The sequence below is a fragment of the Lagenorhynchus albirostris genome, chromosome 17 (genome assembly GCF_949774975.1).
Source record: "Lagenorhynchus albirostris chromosome 17, mLagAlb1.1, whole genome shotgun sequence".
Lineage (NCBI taxonomy): Eukaryota > Metazoa > Chordata > Mammalia > Artiodactyla > Delphinidae > Lagenorhynchus > Lagenorhynchus albirostris.
The window spans coordinates 76,178,246-76,195,032 of record NC_083111.1 but is presented as its reverse complement, the minus strand read 5'-3'; the positions used below and the strand labels follow the sequence as shown (position 1 = coordinate 76,195,032).

Here is a 16,787-nt window from a genome sequence, read left to right as displayed (position 1 = left end):
AATTAAATAAGTATTTTTTCTTTTTATCTACTCATATTTTTACTTACGTAAATCTCTGTGAAGAGTGTATTAGTTATGGTGACACCAGCTGCTATAAGTGACGAATCCTCAACTCTCATTGGCTTAGAATAAAAGTTCATCTCTTCCTGTGAAACATTCCAAAGATGGATATTCTCCAGGAAACTCTCTTGTGCAACTGGCTCCTATGCACTGATTCAGGATCCAATTTCTTCCAACTTGTATCTCAGTGGCCTTCAACATACAACTTACAAAATCACCTGGTGTTCATCTCAGTATAAGCCAACCTGTGGGTAAAAGAGAATGAGGAATCGTGCATAAGGAGTCCCCAGGTACGAGGCCTTGAAGAAATTTCCTTACTGGTCCCAGGGATATGCCTAATTGCAAGGAACCTGAAAAATACAGTTAAGTCCAAGAATACCCTCCTACCCACCGTGGACCTCAGACATACGAGGGAAAAACACCAGTGTAGTTTCAGTTCTCAACCCTGTGACTACTTCCCAGGTGACATTTGTCAATGTCTGAAGGCTCTTTTGGTGGTCACAAGTAGGGCGAGGGCCACTACTGACATCTCATGGGTAGAGGCCAGGGATACTGCTGAGTACCCTACAATACACCGGACAGCCCTCCCCCTGCCCCGCAACAAAAATTAACTCTCCCCATATATCAGCAGTGCCAAGATTGAGTAACCTGGTATAGAGTAAATAGCAACAGATCTGTAAATCCCTGATACCATGTATTCATATGGGACAAATTCTTAAGCATTTACCATGTGCCAGGTACTGTTCTATATTCAGTGATGCAAAAGTGAACAAGACAGATTCCTTTCCCTCATGGCACCTACGCTCTGGCTAATTACATATGTGACCTGATTAACCTGCCTGAAAGTTCTGTTTCTCACTTATGAAGTAAGGGTCAATATAACTCACAAGGCACGTATCGAGTTTAAATGAGACAACGTATGTGTAAAGGAATGTTAAAATGGTGCTCTTCATGCTTCATGAGGCATGAATTCAACAGATGTTACATTCCAAAGTGAATTGGAGACAGAACACCATGGAAAAAATGATTGGTTATATGACTATCATAAAATGTGGATATAAAAAAGTAGGTGGAGGAGTGATCCAGGAGGACTCTGCAACGGTGGCTTTGGGGAAGGGCCTTGGGGCCAATGAGAATGTGAAGGGGGAGGAGCCTGATAAGAGGGCTTTATGAGCACAGTCAGATTTGATATGTAACCAGGGATGGGTGCTGATCTATACCTGAGAAAGTTATAGTAACGTTGGGCTTCAAGGATGGAGAGTAACATCTTGGAAGTAACTGCACTCCTTCTGAGAGTCAATCAAACAGGCGTGGGAGCTTTGGGACCAAATGAGGCAGGGATGGAAGCTTGGAGTAATTTCCAGAGGACTCCTGCCCCAAAGGGCCACCTTCCAGGCTGATAAGACTCAGCAGTAATGAGATGTGGAGTTTTCTGCTAAGACAGAAGCCCAGAGGAGATTTGGGAAAGAAGTCACGTCATAGGAATTGCAGGGGCGGGGTCTCAGCAGGGGAGATTCCGAAGAACTCACCATGGCGCTCACAAAGGAAAGGGCAACTCTCGTCATCTGCCAAATAAGAAAATCTTAGGACAACACTAGGTAGGAACTTGCTCATTCCCCTAGCCTCCCTACCCTCTGCTTGGTGGGGTCAGAAAACTACTTCACGAGTCTGCAGGAGGAGAAATTCCAGGTAGAAAAGAGTACGAGGATTATACCAACCTCTTTTGTTTTAAATGAGCAGCATAAACCCATTGGCAGCATGTAGAGAGCAGAAGATTTAAAACTAAATCAAGTTCTGGCCTTACCCTGGTGGCACAGTGGTTGAGAGTCCGCCTGCCGATGCAGGGGACGCGGGTTCGTGCCCCGGTCCGGGAGGATCCCACATGCCGCGGAGTGCCCCTGGGCCCGTGAGCCATGGCCGCTGAGCCTGCACTCCGCAACGGGAGAGGCCACAGCAGTGAGAGGCCTGCGTACCGCAAAAAAAAAAAAAAAAAAAACTAAATCAAGTTCAGAAAATTGGTCAGGATAGGAGAGGCTATAAGGAGGTAACAAATAAACCTACAATTCCAATTAATTCACACCACAATTTTTTTTATTTCTTCTCATCCGCACGTCTCAGTTATAACAGCGGGTGTGCGTATGCCTAGGTTTGGGGGGCGGAGGTGCGCTTTCACATATTCACATAGGGAACCTCACTGACTGAGATTCCATCTCATCATTACTACCTCAACAAATGACTTCCAGAGCTTCTGAAGCACAGCAAGAGAGAGCTGGAGTGTTGTACATGGGCTTTTATAACGTGACCCGGAACGGTATACATGGCATAAGTGGCTTTTCTCCATCTCCCAATGGCCAGAATTCATCAACATGGTAGCAAGCATAATTGCACCGGAAGCTGAAAAATGCTATCTTCCTATGTGCCCAGGAAGGAGAGAGCTGAATATGAGTGAGCACTAGACCCCTTTCAACTTTCCAAGTTATAATCCACTGGGACTAGACATTTTCAATTGCTGTCTTGAGACATTGGATTTTAGGTATACCCAACAAAGTCGGGAAACTGAGTTTCCATCCAAGGGCAGAGGAAAGATCGCCAATACTAAATAGGTTAAAGAGAGATAGTTAGATGCAAAACAATGAAGCAGTTTTCATTAGACTCCACAAGTCCTACAAATTCAACTTTCTGGTAATAGAAGTAAAGCCCTAGGTACATTGAGTTACACAGACTGGGTACCACGGGACCATTTCCCTGTTTCTTTCTCTTTTCCATGCACAGATAGCTTCTATACCTTCCTACTCCCGATGTGATACAAAATAATATCCTATATTATAACACATTTTGTAACAGCAACACTTGCCATTTCTTCTGCACCTACTATATACCAGATGCTCTGCTAACACCTCTTCACATTTTCTCTTCACAGTCCTCCAGCGGGTGGGTCCGTGTTTCCACGTGGGGGTTAATGCAGAAAACTCTGCAGAGTGTGGGAGATATGCAAAGTCAGAATTTCCTAGATCAACATGTTTACTCAAATAGTGGGAAGACAACCTCACTAGCAAGAAATATAGAAGAGGAAATATTATTTTTTTATTAGAACAAATGTGAGCGTATCTGTGGGGTTTTTTAAGCTTTGTTGAAATATACAAAAATTGTACACATTTAATGTATATATTTCGATGAGTTTGGGTATATGCATACTCTCACCACAGCTAAGGTACTAAACATATCCATTACCTCCAAAAATGTCCTTGCACTCTTTTGTGTGTTTTGCCCCCTTTGGTAAGAATACGTTAACAAGAGATCCACCCGGTTAACACAGTTTGAAGTGCACAATACCCTATCATTAACCATAGGTACTGCGCCGTACAGCAGATGTCTGGAATTTATCTTGTGTAACAAAACTTTATATCCACTGAAAAGCAATTCCCCATTTCTCCCTCCTCCTAGCCCGTGGCAACCACCATTCTATTCTCTGCTTCTCTGAGTCTGACCATTTTAGATATCTCATTTAAGTAGAATTATGCACTATTTGTCTTTCTGTGACTGCCTTGAGACCAGTTGGGTGTGTGCAGCTCATAGGAAGAATGTACTATTTTATTTTATTTTACTTTTATTTCTACGCAGAAAACTGCTAGTCCCTTCCCCTTCCTCCCTCTTCCCGCCACGCCAGGAATCAGACACAAAGCTGTCTCTATCCATCAGCACATTGTACAGGTGTTCCCTGGGGGGGGGCAGCTTTGTTAAATCCCTGTCCCCGCACTTAGCTTGTCTTAGCTGAAGAATTAGGAACACTACCTTAGCAGAACAGGTACAGACAAAATTTATACTTTTCCTCAGGGTTTTGGGGACATCTCGGAGAAAAGGTAGGAAACCTTATACTAGCAAATGGAGAAAGAGAATATTCAGGGAAGAATAAGAGATTGACCCAAATAGAAAGGAACCACAAAACTCTGATGGAAGGAAACCTTAGAGATGAGAATCTGTGCCACTAACAAATCATCATCACACCCAGCACTCACAGAGCTGCTCTGTGCTAGGGGGTCCATAAACTTCACTTCGTTTAATCTTCTCAACAACCTTTTGATATAGATATTATTATCTGAAGCCATGCACTCAATACAATTGAGACCCCAGAAGGTTAAGCAAGTTTTTGAGTCACTGCGACTCAAAATCTCCCACGTCATGTCCATTCTCCTTCCTGGCCCTGCCCTGAGTCTCCATGGGTCTGTGGCATCCTAGATCAAAAGCTCCCAGACTAGATTCCGCAAATGCTCATTCATCTCTCCACCTTCTGAAGGTAGCTCTCGCTACTTCTCTTTGCCAGAGGGAAGTAATAACCTCTGATTCAGTCAGTAGAATTCATGAAGGAGGATTTAAATTCCAGGTCAAACAAAACCATTAGTGTAAAAAGCCCCCAACAAAGCAAAACTGTAATGATCATTAGTGTACTGATTGCTTTAGATCTTTTCTAAAAACAGGCAAGTATAAATAAACACCTGAAATGATAGAAGCCGTAAAAATAATACAAACCGCGAAGAATGGTAAAAAGCTGTGTTTTCTAAACCAATGCCTCGTGGGATACAAGCTCAATGAAATTATCCTTTAAAAAAAAAGATGATATGGTTGTGTAGTTTGGAAAATGGTCTAAGCTTAGAAATTCATGTTAGCATTGTAAAGATTCTAAGATGTCTGGCAATATTATAGTTAACATGGCTTAACTCATAATGAAAATTCCAAACTCAGTCACAAAACCATCTTTTCTCTGTAATGAATGTCCTTGATAAAATATACTGTGTATTTACTTCCTGTGGAAATATGTGGAAAATGCCAACAGGAAGCTATTTCTTTTTCCTTCTCAGCCCCTTGTTCAAGCCCTTGATGTAAAACCTCTAAGACTTGCCCTATCTGCCCCTCACCACAACCAACAGGAGACTCTGTAATATGAGTAGCAGAGATCCACATCCTGCCTAAGTCTTTTCTCCCGGGTGCTTCCATTGCTTTTCCTGCTCTACCTCTCTTTTGCTTCTCTGACCTCTGGCTCTTTAGCTGGGATATTTCCCTTGACTCACTTGACCAAGGCTTTTGGATTATCTGGTTTGGGCTGAGCTGAGTGAGGTACCCTTCAAAGATTCATCACCTGGTCTCTGACCTAAGAACTTCCCATATTGGCCTATAGTTTATCCAACATTTCAACACGTCTTTACTGGAAGCCCACACTGAACATAGAGGGATGAATAGGAGAGACATGTACGTTCACACAGTTTGTTTATAAATTAAAGCTAGACGAACAGGCAGCACAGCAAGCATTATGGGAAGGGAATAACAAGCAGATAAAGAAAGGCATCTAACCCAGACCTGGGGCTTAGGAGAAGATCCAAGTTTAGAGGAAACAGCACATACTCTAAACTACGGGGTGAATAGGAACATCTACGTGAAAGGACATAGAAGTGGAAGCAGAGCGCTGTGTTCCAGACAGATGGAACCACATGGGTAAGAGTTTGAGCTAAGAGAGAGAAGGTGAACTTAGAACAGAAATAACTTCCATTAACTGAAACATGTAGTTTGAGGAGCTGAGAAACAGGGTGTGAGGCTTCAGACAAAAGGGAAGAAAATGTTCCCTGGGCCAGCAACCTAGGGGTGGACGCTTGACCAGGCCAGCCTCCTGGACCAGTTCTTACCAAGAATGGAGAGGAAACATCAGATTCACGAGCTCCGTTCAGCTGCAGGCATCGCGGATCTTTGCCGCGGGTCAGAGTCCTGCCCTTCTGCCCAGACCTTCAGCAAGTTAAGTAAACTCCAGGTGCATATTAGGAGCCTCAGCAACGCCACTCAGAATGGACACAGGAGGAGAAGTATGAGGCCGAAGCCAGGGCTACTGTACATGCAGGGTCTCTACAACAAGCACTGCTCTGGACTCACTCTCATCCACCATCTCTTCTGATCCTGCAAGTTAAATGTTAAAATTCCCACTTAACATTTTAGGATGTGGATGATAAGAGAGATTAAGTAACTCACTTAAGGATATATAGATTATAAATCACAGAATCTAAGCACTGATCTACCGAAATCCATCCTCTTTCTATCATGCTGCCTCACGGAATGCATGTTTGCTTCCTGGTTGGTTTATTAACAGCAATGATAGTCATGTAATAGCATCTAACATTGATTAAATGTCTTCTTTGGACCAGGGGCTTTATTAGGTGTTCTGTATTCATCATCTCCCTTAAACCTAACAACAGCCTATGAAATAAATATCGTGATGCTTAATCTGCCGAGGATAAACCTATAGTTGAGAAAAGGTAATTTTTCTGAGGTAAATGGTTATTACACGGAGGAAGTAAGATTGGAATCCAGGTTCTTCTCATTCCAAGTTGCACGTTCTTTCTGTAACCACACTCCTTCTGGATTGAATAACTGAATAAACAGAGAGACAAACAAATGCATTAACGAGAGCACTTTTTAAAAATGAAATGCGTTGAATTTTCTAATTGAAAGAACATGCCTTTTTACTATTTTTTGAAAGTGAAGAAGCCTTCCAGCAGAGATCTCTGGGGTGCTGTGCAATTATCCATTACAGTACAAGAGACGCAGGTGTCAAATGCGCCTGCATCCATCATGGGTTTGTTTTATTTTATTTCAAGGGAGATAACGAGCATCCCATTTATTCTAGGCACTTTTGTTGATGACATACTAGTTGCCATAAAATCTGAGAAGTAAGATCAATTTTATGAACAATTAAATGGGGTCTATCCAGAGGTAATTAATTTTATGATGGAGGTTGGACAAGGTGATAGGAGAGCCTGTTTTAGAGGCATTGATGATAGGGAGGAATAATGGCTCATCAGCTATGAAATAATTCTAAATTACCTGGCTTTCAGGTCGTTATTTATATTTTGTCTGCTGCCCTCCCCGTTCGCATCATGAAGGGAGAGCATATTGTTATCCTTAGCATTTTAGGGAGTGATCCAAACTTGCTCTTGGGAGCATAATGGAAACCCAGACTGTTAGGAGACTGACTTTGCTTTCCTGTAGGACAGATGTTCTTTGATCTACAGTTGAAGGAACAATGAGACCATTTATCAGTGAAAGGAGCTGCTGGACTCAGGAAATTGAGAGCAAACAGCTGAGCAAGAGGTCTTTGGAGGTTATGCCCCAGGTAGAATTAATTACCTATACATTCACTAAACAAATATTTATTGAGGATCTTCTATATATCAGGCACCACGCTAAATACTAGGGATATAGAGTAAGATTAACATAATTAGTGGGGAGCTTGGCAGTCTGTGATAACTGTATTTCCCCTTGAGATGATTCCAATTTTTCTTAAAAAAAGTGACTCTTGGGCTTCCCTGGTGGCGCAGTGGTTGAGAATCTGCCTGCCAGTGCAGGAGACACGGGTTCGAGCCCTGGCCTGGGAGGATCACACATGCTGCGGAGCAACTAGGCCCGTGAGCCACAATTACTGAGCCTGCGCGTCTGGAGCCTGTGCTCCGCAACAAGAGAGGCCGCGATAGTGAGAGGCCCGTGCACCGCGATGAAGTGTGGGGCCCTGCTTGCCACAACTAGAGAAAGCCCTCGCCCAGAAACGAAGACCCAGCACAGCCATAAATAAATAAATGATTTTTTTAAAAAAGAAAGTGACTCTTGAATAGGCCTGACCATCTCAAAATCCAGGGATTGCTAAACGCGTGCGCAGTGTGGCTTGCCTCCCAGTTTATTGATGATGCTTGCCTTTATCCTTAGAATGGTGTTCCTGCCACAGAGAGAGACAAGTTTGATTGTGATCACCAGGGACAGTGTAGCACAATAAAAAATGCCAAAGGACATTCTACTCACCATAGTTTATCAAAGCTTTACCAATCCTTCATGTCTTCTTCATGACGCTTCCTTTTCACCTGCGTTTTCCGAGCACCCACTCCACTCTCTGTGTCGCCAGGCATGGGCAGAGCATGGACCTCTGAGTCAAACTAATTTGTCAGACTCTAGTTGTCCTAATAGTAGCTTCAATTTAGGCAAGAAATTGCACCATGTCGACCCTCCTCACCACCCCCTATAACAACTCCATGGTTACAGGTTTTCAGTGAGAAAAAGACCTAACCCAAATTGCTGAAGGGAAAACAAAAGTTTCACTGGCTTGCAGGACTGAGAAGTCAGGTGGAAAATGGCTTCAAGCACAGCTGTCTTCATATTCACATATATTCAGATGATTTAGTGCCACAATTTCTCCATCACTGCTTTGTGCTCCTTTGTTTTTCTCCAGAGGGCTTCTGAGATGGTGACCTCTGGTATCTCCACATGTACATTATCCCTATTGCCTAGAATTCCACAAGGAAAAAGTCCCGTCTTACTTGCTTGAAAAGACATTTCCAAGATTCACTCTGATTAGACCAAATTGGGTCTCATGTGCCACATCAAACCAGCCACTCTGATGGGTCAGTTCTGGACTGTACACCCACCCTTAGCAGTAACGGGTGAGATGAACTCCATCAGAATCCCATGGACAAGGAGAAGGTTAATTTCCCAAAGGGAATTATTACGAGTGCTGCTTCCAAACGACAGAGGCATAATTTACAGGGCAGACACAAGGAGCAGAGTCCATTCTGCCTATTTTTTCCTGAAAATCTAGCACTTGAGCCTCATAAAGTTGTTGGGAGAATTAAAATAAATGATTCAAATTATCTTCGCAGGTAGCCCAGAGTAGGTGCTCAAATAGTCCATTCTCTTTCCTTTCTTTCAAAATGAAATGCATTGTTTTATGCTTTCCTGTCTCTCTAAAGAGGCAACAGAAGGGTTTTGGTTGGGTGCCAACTCATGTTTATAGCTTTTTCAAGATCAACCAGTCCTGTGGCTTGTGCCGAGTGACAGGTGTGCGTTTTTAAAGGAAAAGTGTTTCTACAAGCACCGACTGGAATTACAGAAAAGTCTAGAGAGATTTCTTGGATAAGATTACTCATGTTGATACAGCTAACTTAACTGGTCCTCTTCATGACCACATCATGGACCAAAAAGGATTCACCTTGAGCTCTAATTGATAGGGAGCTTGAGTTCCTATGACAGGAATAATACTACAGCTGGGAAAAAGATTCAGAAGTCATCTCTGACCCACGCAAAAGTCATCCATGGCACAGCAGCTTCCCTGAAGACTTGACAAACAAAAGTTGTGGTGAAGGATCACGTAGCCACGTGTTCTTTCAGCTAGCCAAGAAGGAGTTTGACCTAGAAACACGTCTTGCTGCACCTATATAAATATAGCCAGGCAAGTAGAACAGTCTGTGGCTAAGATAAAAGAAAAAGCCGTCTGGCTTTCTAGAACAACCCTAGCTGGGATTTGAGACGTGTTCTCGTAGCCTGGGTTTGGTAATCTAAGCTCCTGGCTTTAGGATCTCCTACAAGAACAGATAGCCATTTTGTTTCTGGTAATCCCTTGTGTTACGATTGGCCAGTGCCTCTTGTTCAGACCCTTAAATGCAACTGCAAAGCCATTTTTATACCAGATGATTCAATGATTTATCCTGCAACCAAGAAACAGGAGGAATGAATTCCAGCCCAATTACCAAAAACACATTCTCTAAAACATTCATGATCAGCAGAAGATGGCAACGATGAAGATCTGGATACCCTGAATAAATGCCTACAGCCTGATCTGATCTACCCTCATCCAAAAGAGGGGACTAAAAAAAAAAAAAAAAAGAGTAGTTGTGTAGTTGTGACAGCTCTTAGCTTTTAGCTGTGAGCCACTTCATTCCTCCTACTGCCTAGATTAAAAATTATTGGCATCCAATCATTGTATTACTCCAAGCTCTTGACAGCAAGACACAACAGAGAAAATCCCTTGAACTTTCCCCAAATCACCTAACACAAGTCCAAATCCTGTAACTAGTGCCTCCTAACACCATCTTACTGAAGGTCCCACGGTTCCCTAAGGTGTGTGGTACCCTTCTTTCAGCAACTCACAAATCCAGCATCGTTAGACACCAGTGTGTCTTCATCTGGAGGACATGGACTCCATCACTGGTACTCATTAGATATTAGTCACTGTGGGGAGTTATGAATATGTGGGCAGATTTCATTAAAGGGAACTACTCTTAGGGGGTCCAGACTCACTCTCAATCCTGGTCCTTGCAGCATCTGTGGTAGCTCTAGGGAAAATTTTGGGTTTCCACTGTGTTTCTCTGGATAACCTTGCGTTGAAAGAACCTAATTTTGGTGAAGAATGAGAATAGTTTGCACAAATGAGGACAGAACTGCACAATATAACCCTGGCTTCAGAAAAGAATCCTTCAGCAGATGGGAGACAAAGATCCTGCCTCTCTCTTTGGATTTGTGCCCTCATCTTTTACGTCCAGACTGCCAGGACCTTAGGTATTTAGGCTCTGGGGAGACAGTGTAGAAATAACACCTACCACATGAGAGGGAGTCTGTGAATGGTGAGAAAGATCTAGCCCGTAAGCCCTAGAAAGCAAGCCACACCTCGAAAATCAGATTATTGAGTGGTACATGACTTTCGGTGTTCATTTTCTGATTAACACCAAGCCTTTAGTAAACTCTCACTTAAACGTGTCACCCTTGTTCCACTACATAAGTGGTTACACTGAATGTCCATTCTTGGTCTAGAGGCTCAAAAAAGCAACACTGACCCTGCCCCGAGGCCAGTGTGGAAGCAGAGACAGACAGAAGCTAGACCTCCCAAGTAATGATGCTTCGCATGGATAGCTTTGAAGACGCTGGCTTTGATTGTAAGAGAGGTGGCAGTTCCTTCAGAGTGTGGCTTGGCTGGTTTTAAAGGAGTTTTGTCATGAGCCCAGTAACTGCCCTTCCTTGGGTAATCTGCTAATACTTGGAAAGAAAATGAGGAGGGAAAGCCCTGTGGCTTGAGGCATTCACAGAGAGCCTGCCTAGTAAGGAGACAGTAAACGGAGGAAAGACAAGGATATATTGTAACTTAAAGCAGCTCAGTAATTCCAGACCCTGTACACTCAATCTAGTTTCCACCTGCCCCCCACCCCCCATCTTTGGACACTCATAATCATGACCCAAACGCCCTCTGTCTTGCTAAGAATGAACATGTCTCTCTGCAAACATTTTTATCAGTTCCTTTCTGTGCTAATCTTCCTGCCTGTCATGCATAGGTAGCAGAGTTATGATCTGTAAGTCCAGAAATGTATAATGCAGTTTGAACAAAGAAAATACTGAGAACTATTTGCTACTTACTGGGCAGGATTATGGTGTGCACAAGGGGTTTGAAATATTTACACGTCTCAGAACTACAGGTGAGGATTCATCAAGGCCACTGTGGCTTTTCTTCTTACAGAATTAAGTAAAGCAAGCCATAGAGTTTCACTGGGTGGCAGCGTCTTTGACAGGATATTAATATCACAGGATATTAAAATCACTCCGCTGCCCCTGAAATAATTTTACATCTTTTATTTACAGCAAGCTACTGGTAGATGGGGCTAGTCAAAGAGAGCTCAGGGACCACTGAGGTAGGCTTGAAAGTTATGGCAGATCAGGCGGAATTTGTGTGATTCAGTAGGCTTTTTTGTGTGTACACCTACTATGTGCCATCTTTTGTGTTTGGGCTTGTGGGAGAAATGGGTGATGTGTTTGCCATGTGATCAGTCCTGAAGAGGCAGAGCCAGCCGGTAAACCCTGGGTCATCATTCCTCAGTCCTTCCATCCTTCTCACTTGCACATCTGTTCTGTCCCAGGTTAGGGATGCTTTGTACTCACAGTGTGCCCTCATTTCTGCCCATACTTGTTCATGCCTAAAATTGGACCACTGTCCTCTCCACTGCTAACACCCTGGTTTCAGCCACCATTCGCTCTTTTTCTGGGGAACAGAAAAACCTTCCACATGGCCTTCCTGATGCCACTCTCATTCTCCTGCAATCCTAACTTCATTCTCCACACAGTAGCCAAACTCAGTTCAACTTCAGAGTAGTTTGACTCAGGCCAACTCATGAGTGGCCTGATGGAAGAAAGGGTGTACCCTCTTCTGGAGGTAAATACCATCTATTTCCTTAGCTGCTGTATTTTGTACAGAATGTCTGGCAATTGATTAAAAATTAGGAACATATGAAAAATGTAAGAACATATGACTCATGACCTAGAGAGAAATTAGTCAATAGAAGCAGGTCTATGTTGGCTCTAATGTTGGAATTAGCACATTATGATTTCAAAATAAGTATGAAAAAATATATTAAAAGATCTAGTGGGAAAAGTTCACATGTATGAACTGATGGAGAATTTCAGGAGGGAGGTGAAATTAATAAAAGGATTAAGTGAAATGCTAGAAATAAAAAATATGATATTATTTCATGGGCTTCAAAACAATCTGAGTACAAGGAAAGGATCACTGAACCAGTAGACAGGTCAATAGACATTTCTCAACATAAAACACAAAGAGAAAAAGAGATTCAGTAAAAATGAGTTCTAGCATCCAAGACCTTTGGAACAAAATTAATAATATAACACATGTAATTGGTGTATCAGAGGAAAGAAGATAGAGAATTGGAGAGTTTCCAATAATTTTTCAAAATTTTTGAAAAAAAACCAACTCACAGAACCAAGAAGCTCAGCAAATCACAAACAATATAAATACAAAGGAAATCACACATACATATTTTATAGTCAAACTGTGAGATCTTTAAAGTGCTGAAAGAAAAAAAAATATCAACTCAGAATTTTTTATATAGCGAAATTACTCTTCAAAAGGGAAATCAGCGGCTTCCCTGGTGGCGCAGTGGTTGAGAGTCCGCCTGCCGATGCAGGGGACACAGGTTTGTGCCCCGGTCCGGGAAGATCCCACATGCCGCGGAGCGGCTGGGCCCGTGAGCCATGGCCACTGAGCCTGCGCGTCCAGAGCCTGTGCTCCACAAGGGGAGAGGCCGCAACAGTGAGAGGCCGGCGTACCGCAAAAAAAAAAAAAAAAAAAAAGGAAAGCAAAGTAAAGACACTTTCAGATGGATGAAAGGTGAGAATATTTGTCTACACCTGACCTAAACCACAAAGATGCTAAAAGATACCATACGAAAGTCAGATCTCAGGAAATACTAAAAAGTAACAAAAGGGCCAATGTACCTTTTTATTTGCACACACACACAGACAATTATGTGTTTTTATAATTTCTTTAAAGACCACTGAGTGTTTAAAATTAATATAATAGCAATTTGTAGGCCCGCAGCATAAACTATCAGACAGTCAGAGCGAGAGGAAGGCTGAGACCAGGGCGAGGGGAGTGAGGCACCTAGGACGCAAAACTGAAGGAGGCGCTCACCCTCAGGGTCATGTCTGTACCTCACTCACTTCACCTTCGTCCTGACTCGGAGTGGGAGACGTAAAATGTAAATATACTATTATAGGAATCTCACATTTTTCATGTGGTTGTATAATTCTGTTTGAAGAAAAATGTGAAACGTTAGCGTGCATGTTATAATATCTAGAGCAACCACTGAAAAATGTGAGCTATAACAAGTCAATGAGGTAAATTCAAAAACTTAAAGATACTAAATACTAAACATTCAAAAATAGAAGAAAGGACTGAGATGCAGAGAAACAAAAAGCAAATGGGATAAATAGAAAACAAATAGGAAATACAGTAGAATTGAGCCCAAACATATATCTTTATATTAAAAATAAAGAGACTAAGCAAACCAATTAAAAGGCAGAAGTTGTAAAATTGGATACAAAGCAAGACCTGCTTACCGGTTATTAGCAAGAAACTTCAAACAGGCTGATGATACAAGGATAGAAAAAAATACATTGTAAAAACTTTGACAGAAAAAAATGTGACTCTATTAATAGTCTTCAAAGTATACTTCAAAAGGAAAGAACATTACTAAGCAAATGCATTTAACAATGGTTAAAGATTACATTAATCAAGACGGTGTAATGATCATACTCTGTATTAAACTAATAATGGAGCTTCAAAAAGTTTTACAAGGCAAAAATTGACAGAACTAAAGGGACATATAGACAAATCTACAGTCAAATACAGGGATTTCAACATCCCTCTTTTGCTAAATGACAGAACATAGATAAAAATATTAACAACATCAATGCTTGTAGAATTTTTCTAAATCAGAATTTAAAGGGAGTAGGAATAACTTTACTAACAATATTAAATAGTTACTCTTCTAAAATCACAGAGCAAATGGCATGACCAGACTCCCAACCAGCTGCTAGCTATTCTGATTTATCAGTTTGGTACTCTTTCCTCACACCATAAATGCACTGGAAAATGCTAAGGTAATTGTTATATCACTGAAAATCATAAAAAATGTGGCTCCTTGTGTGTGAGAGCCCAGTGCAGGTACTAGAGCCTGAGAGAGAAACTCTAAAATGGTGGACATGGATAAAATGGCAGGTGGTTCCACTGGGAGCCAAAATAGCTCTCTTCCCAAGGGGCGGAAAAGGATAGCCCATTCTTCCCACGTCATTGACTCAAAAGACTGTAATGAAACTATAATGATCCATCATGTCAGGGAATACTACTGTTTAGGGAGCACTTGATCTGTGAGCTGTTGGCACCATGCACTGTGAGGAACCGTTAAGGTACAGCTTTGCCAATGTGCGCAATATTGAGGAGCCACATCGGCCAAAGGGACAAGGATCTGCCTGCCAACTCTGAGGGCTCCATTCCTGAGACGCACGGTGAAGGTAAAGTGGAAGAGGTTTTTCTGACAAAACATGGCACTATTTCTTCATGAGAGAGAGGGAAAGAGGGAGGGAGAGAGATGGAGGAAAGGAGAGGAAATGAATAAAATTCTATCAAGGCAATTTAAAAAATCAAAAGTATCCACACTGACCTGTGTCACTGTCAGCTCAATCAGTCCATAGGTGATTGTTAAGCCTTTAGGAAGAATGAGATATGAAATTATATAAAGAATATCATCCTTGGCATACAGACTGAATGGGTTTGTTTGCTCCCCAAAATTCATAGGTTGAAATCCTAACACCCAATGTGCTGGTATTAAGAGGTGGGGTCTTTGGGAGGTAAGTAGGTCACAAGGGTGGAACCCTCACGAATGGAACCAGTGCCCTTTAAAAAGGGACCCCCGACCACTCTCTCTCTGCTCTTTCCACCACGTGAGAATGTAGGGAGAAGTTGGTGGTCTGCAAACTGGAAAAGAGACCCCACTAGAACCTCATGGTGATGGCACCTTGATCTCAGATTTCCAGCCCCAAGCCTGTGAAAAATAAAGTTCTGTTGTTTATAAGACACCTGATCTGTGATGCTTTGCTGCAGCAGCTCAAACTGACTAGGATGCTTGGTCTTTGCTCATATAAGCATATTCCTGTGTCGTAAAACTTAGGTTTCAGGGACGCTGCAGTGGAAACAAAATAGTCTGATAGACCTGGCTTTGCATCCTGTTCCACCAACTTTTCACCTTATGATCTTGGGTCGAGAACTTAAGCTTAATTTTCCTCATCCAAAAAAAAAAAAAGTACTCATCACGCCCATTGCTGCTAACCTGGCCCCAGACTGCCCTCATCTCTCACCTGCATCAACATCATAGCTTCTGAACTGGTTCCTTGCCGGCACTTTTCTCCCCTACGGCCAAGTTCCGGAGCATTCTTTAAAATCATAAATGTTTTCATGTCATTTTCCTGATCAGAACATTTACCATTAGAATAAAACTCAAAACCCATAAAATTTGTTACAAGGTCTTACAACATCCTACATAACCTTGTCCCTGCCTGTCTCCCCCTGCTCTCCTCCTACGACCCACCCGGTGGTCACTGCACTATTGCCATGGTGGCCATCTTGTTTCGATTAAAAAACGTCAAGCCAGTTCCCATACCAGAGCCCTTCTACTGGTTCTCCCTTCTGCTTAGAACATTCTTTTGCACAGCTTGCTCTCTCAGTTCCCGGGTTTCCGGGAAAATTTCAGGTCCTCAGGGAAGCCTACTCTGGCTGCTCCAACTTAAACAGCCTCCTGCCCCCTCCACCTCTCTCTCCTCATCATCACGCCTCAAGCCACCACTCTGCATTATTTCTTATTGCAATCATCTCTATCTGAAATTATATTATGTATCGATCAATTGATATAATAGTTTATGATAGTGTATTACTTCTACACCCAACTTCTATAATAATGTAAGCTCCAGGAGGAGAGAGTGTTTTTATTTGTTTTTGTTCTGTATTGTGTCCCACATGTTTAAAATAGTTTGGATCGTGAAACAGTTTGGGTCATATCATAATATGACATGTATGTGTATGTGTATATAAGTATATTATGTGTATATAGGCAGACATATACAATATGTTTCTATTTAGATTTGTATTCATACTCCTATTAAATACATGAATGAATGAACAACTCCACAGATACTGAGTGCGTAGAGGTGACTGAGCTGAGCTGTGTCCACAGTGTGCTGCTCTCCCTGGCCGCTCTGGGTGATTGGAGCTGCTCCAGAACGCCAGTCAAGAACTCTCTGCGCTGCAGCTAACACGGGGCAGACCTCTATCCAACAACAAGACCTTCTGGAATCAAGTCTCAGTGGGCCCCTCTGAAATAACACAGATACAGTGCAGTAAAAAGAGCCCGCAGAAACAGCATTTATAACTCTCTTTACAACTCAAGTCTATCAGAGGAAATGCCGAGAAAACACATATAAATAAAAATGAATTCTCAGATTTATCTGCTGAGACTATAACAACCTAATAAGGTTTCCCCAGCAAAATCAGGGCAGGTGGGGAGGAAAAATACCCCCTCAATTTCTTCTTT

General features: G+C 42.2%; 1 long non-coding RNA gene across 1 annotated transcript; it reads right to left on the bottom strand.

Moving 5' to 3' along the window:
* Positions 1–2,923: 2,923 nt before the first annotated feature.
* On the bottom strand, positions 2,924–10,256 carry LOC132508097 (uncharacterized). Its single transcript, XR_009536427.1, has 7 exons — positions 10,162–10,256; positions 7,894–8,372; positions 7,717–7,810; positions 6,925–7,106; positions 6,386–6,471; positions 5,736–6,000; positions 2,924–3,031 (listed from the first exon to the last, which is right to left on the bottom strand). It is a non-coding gene; the product is annotated as an uncharacterized LOC132508097 (long non-coding RNA).
* Positions 10,257–16,787: the final 6,531 nt, after the last annotated feature.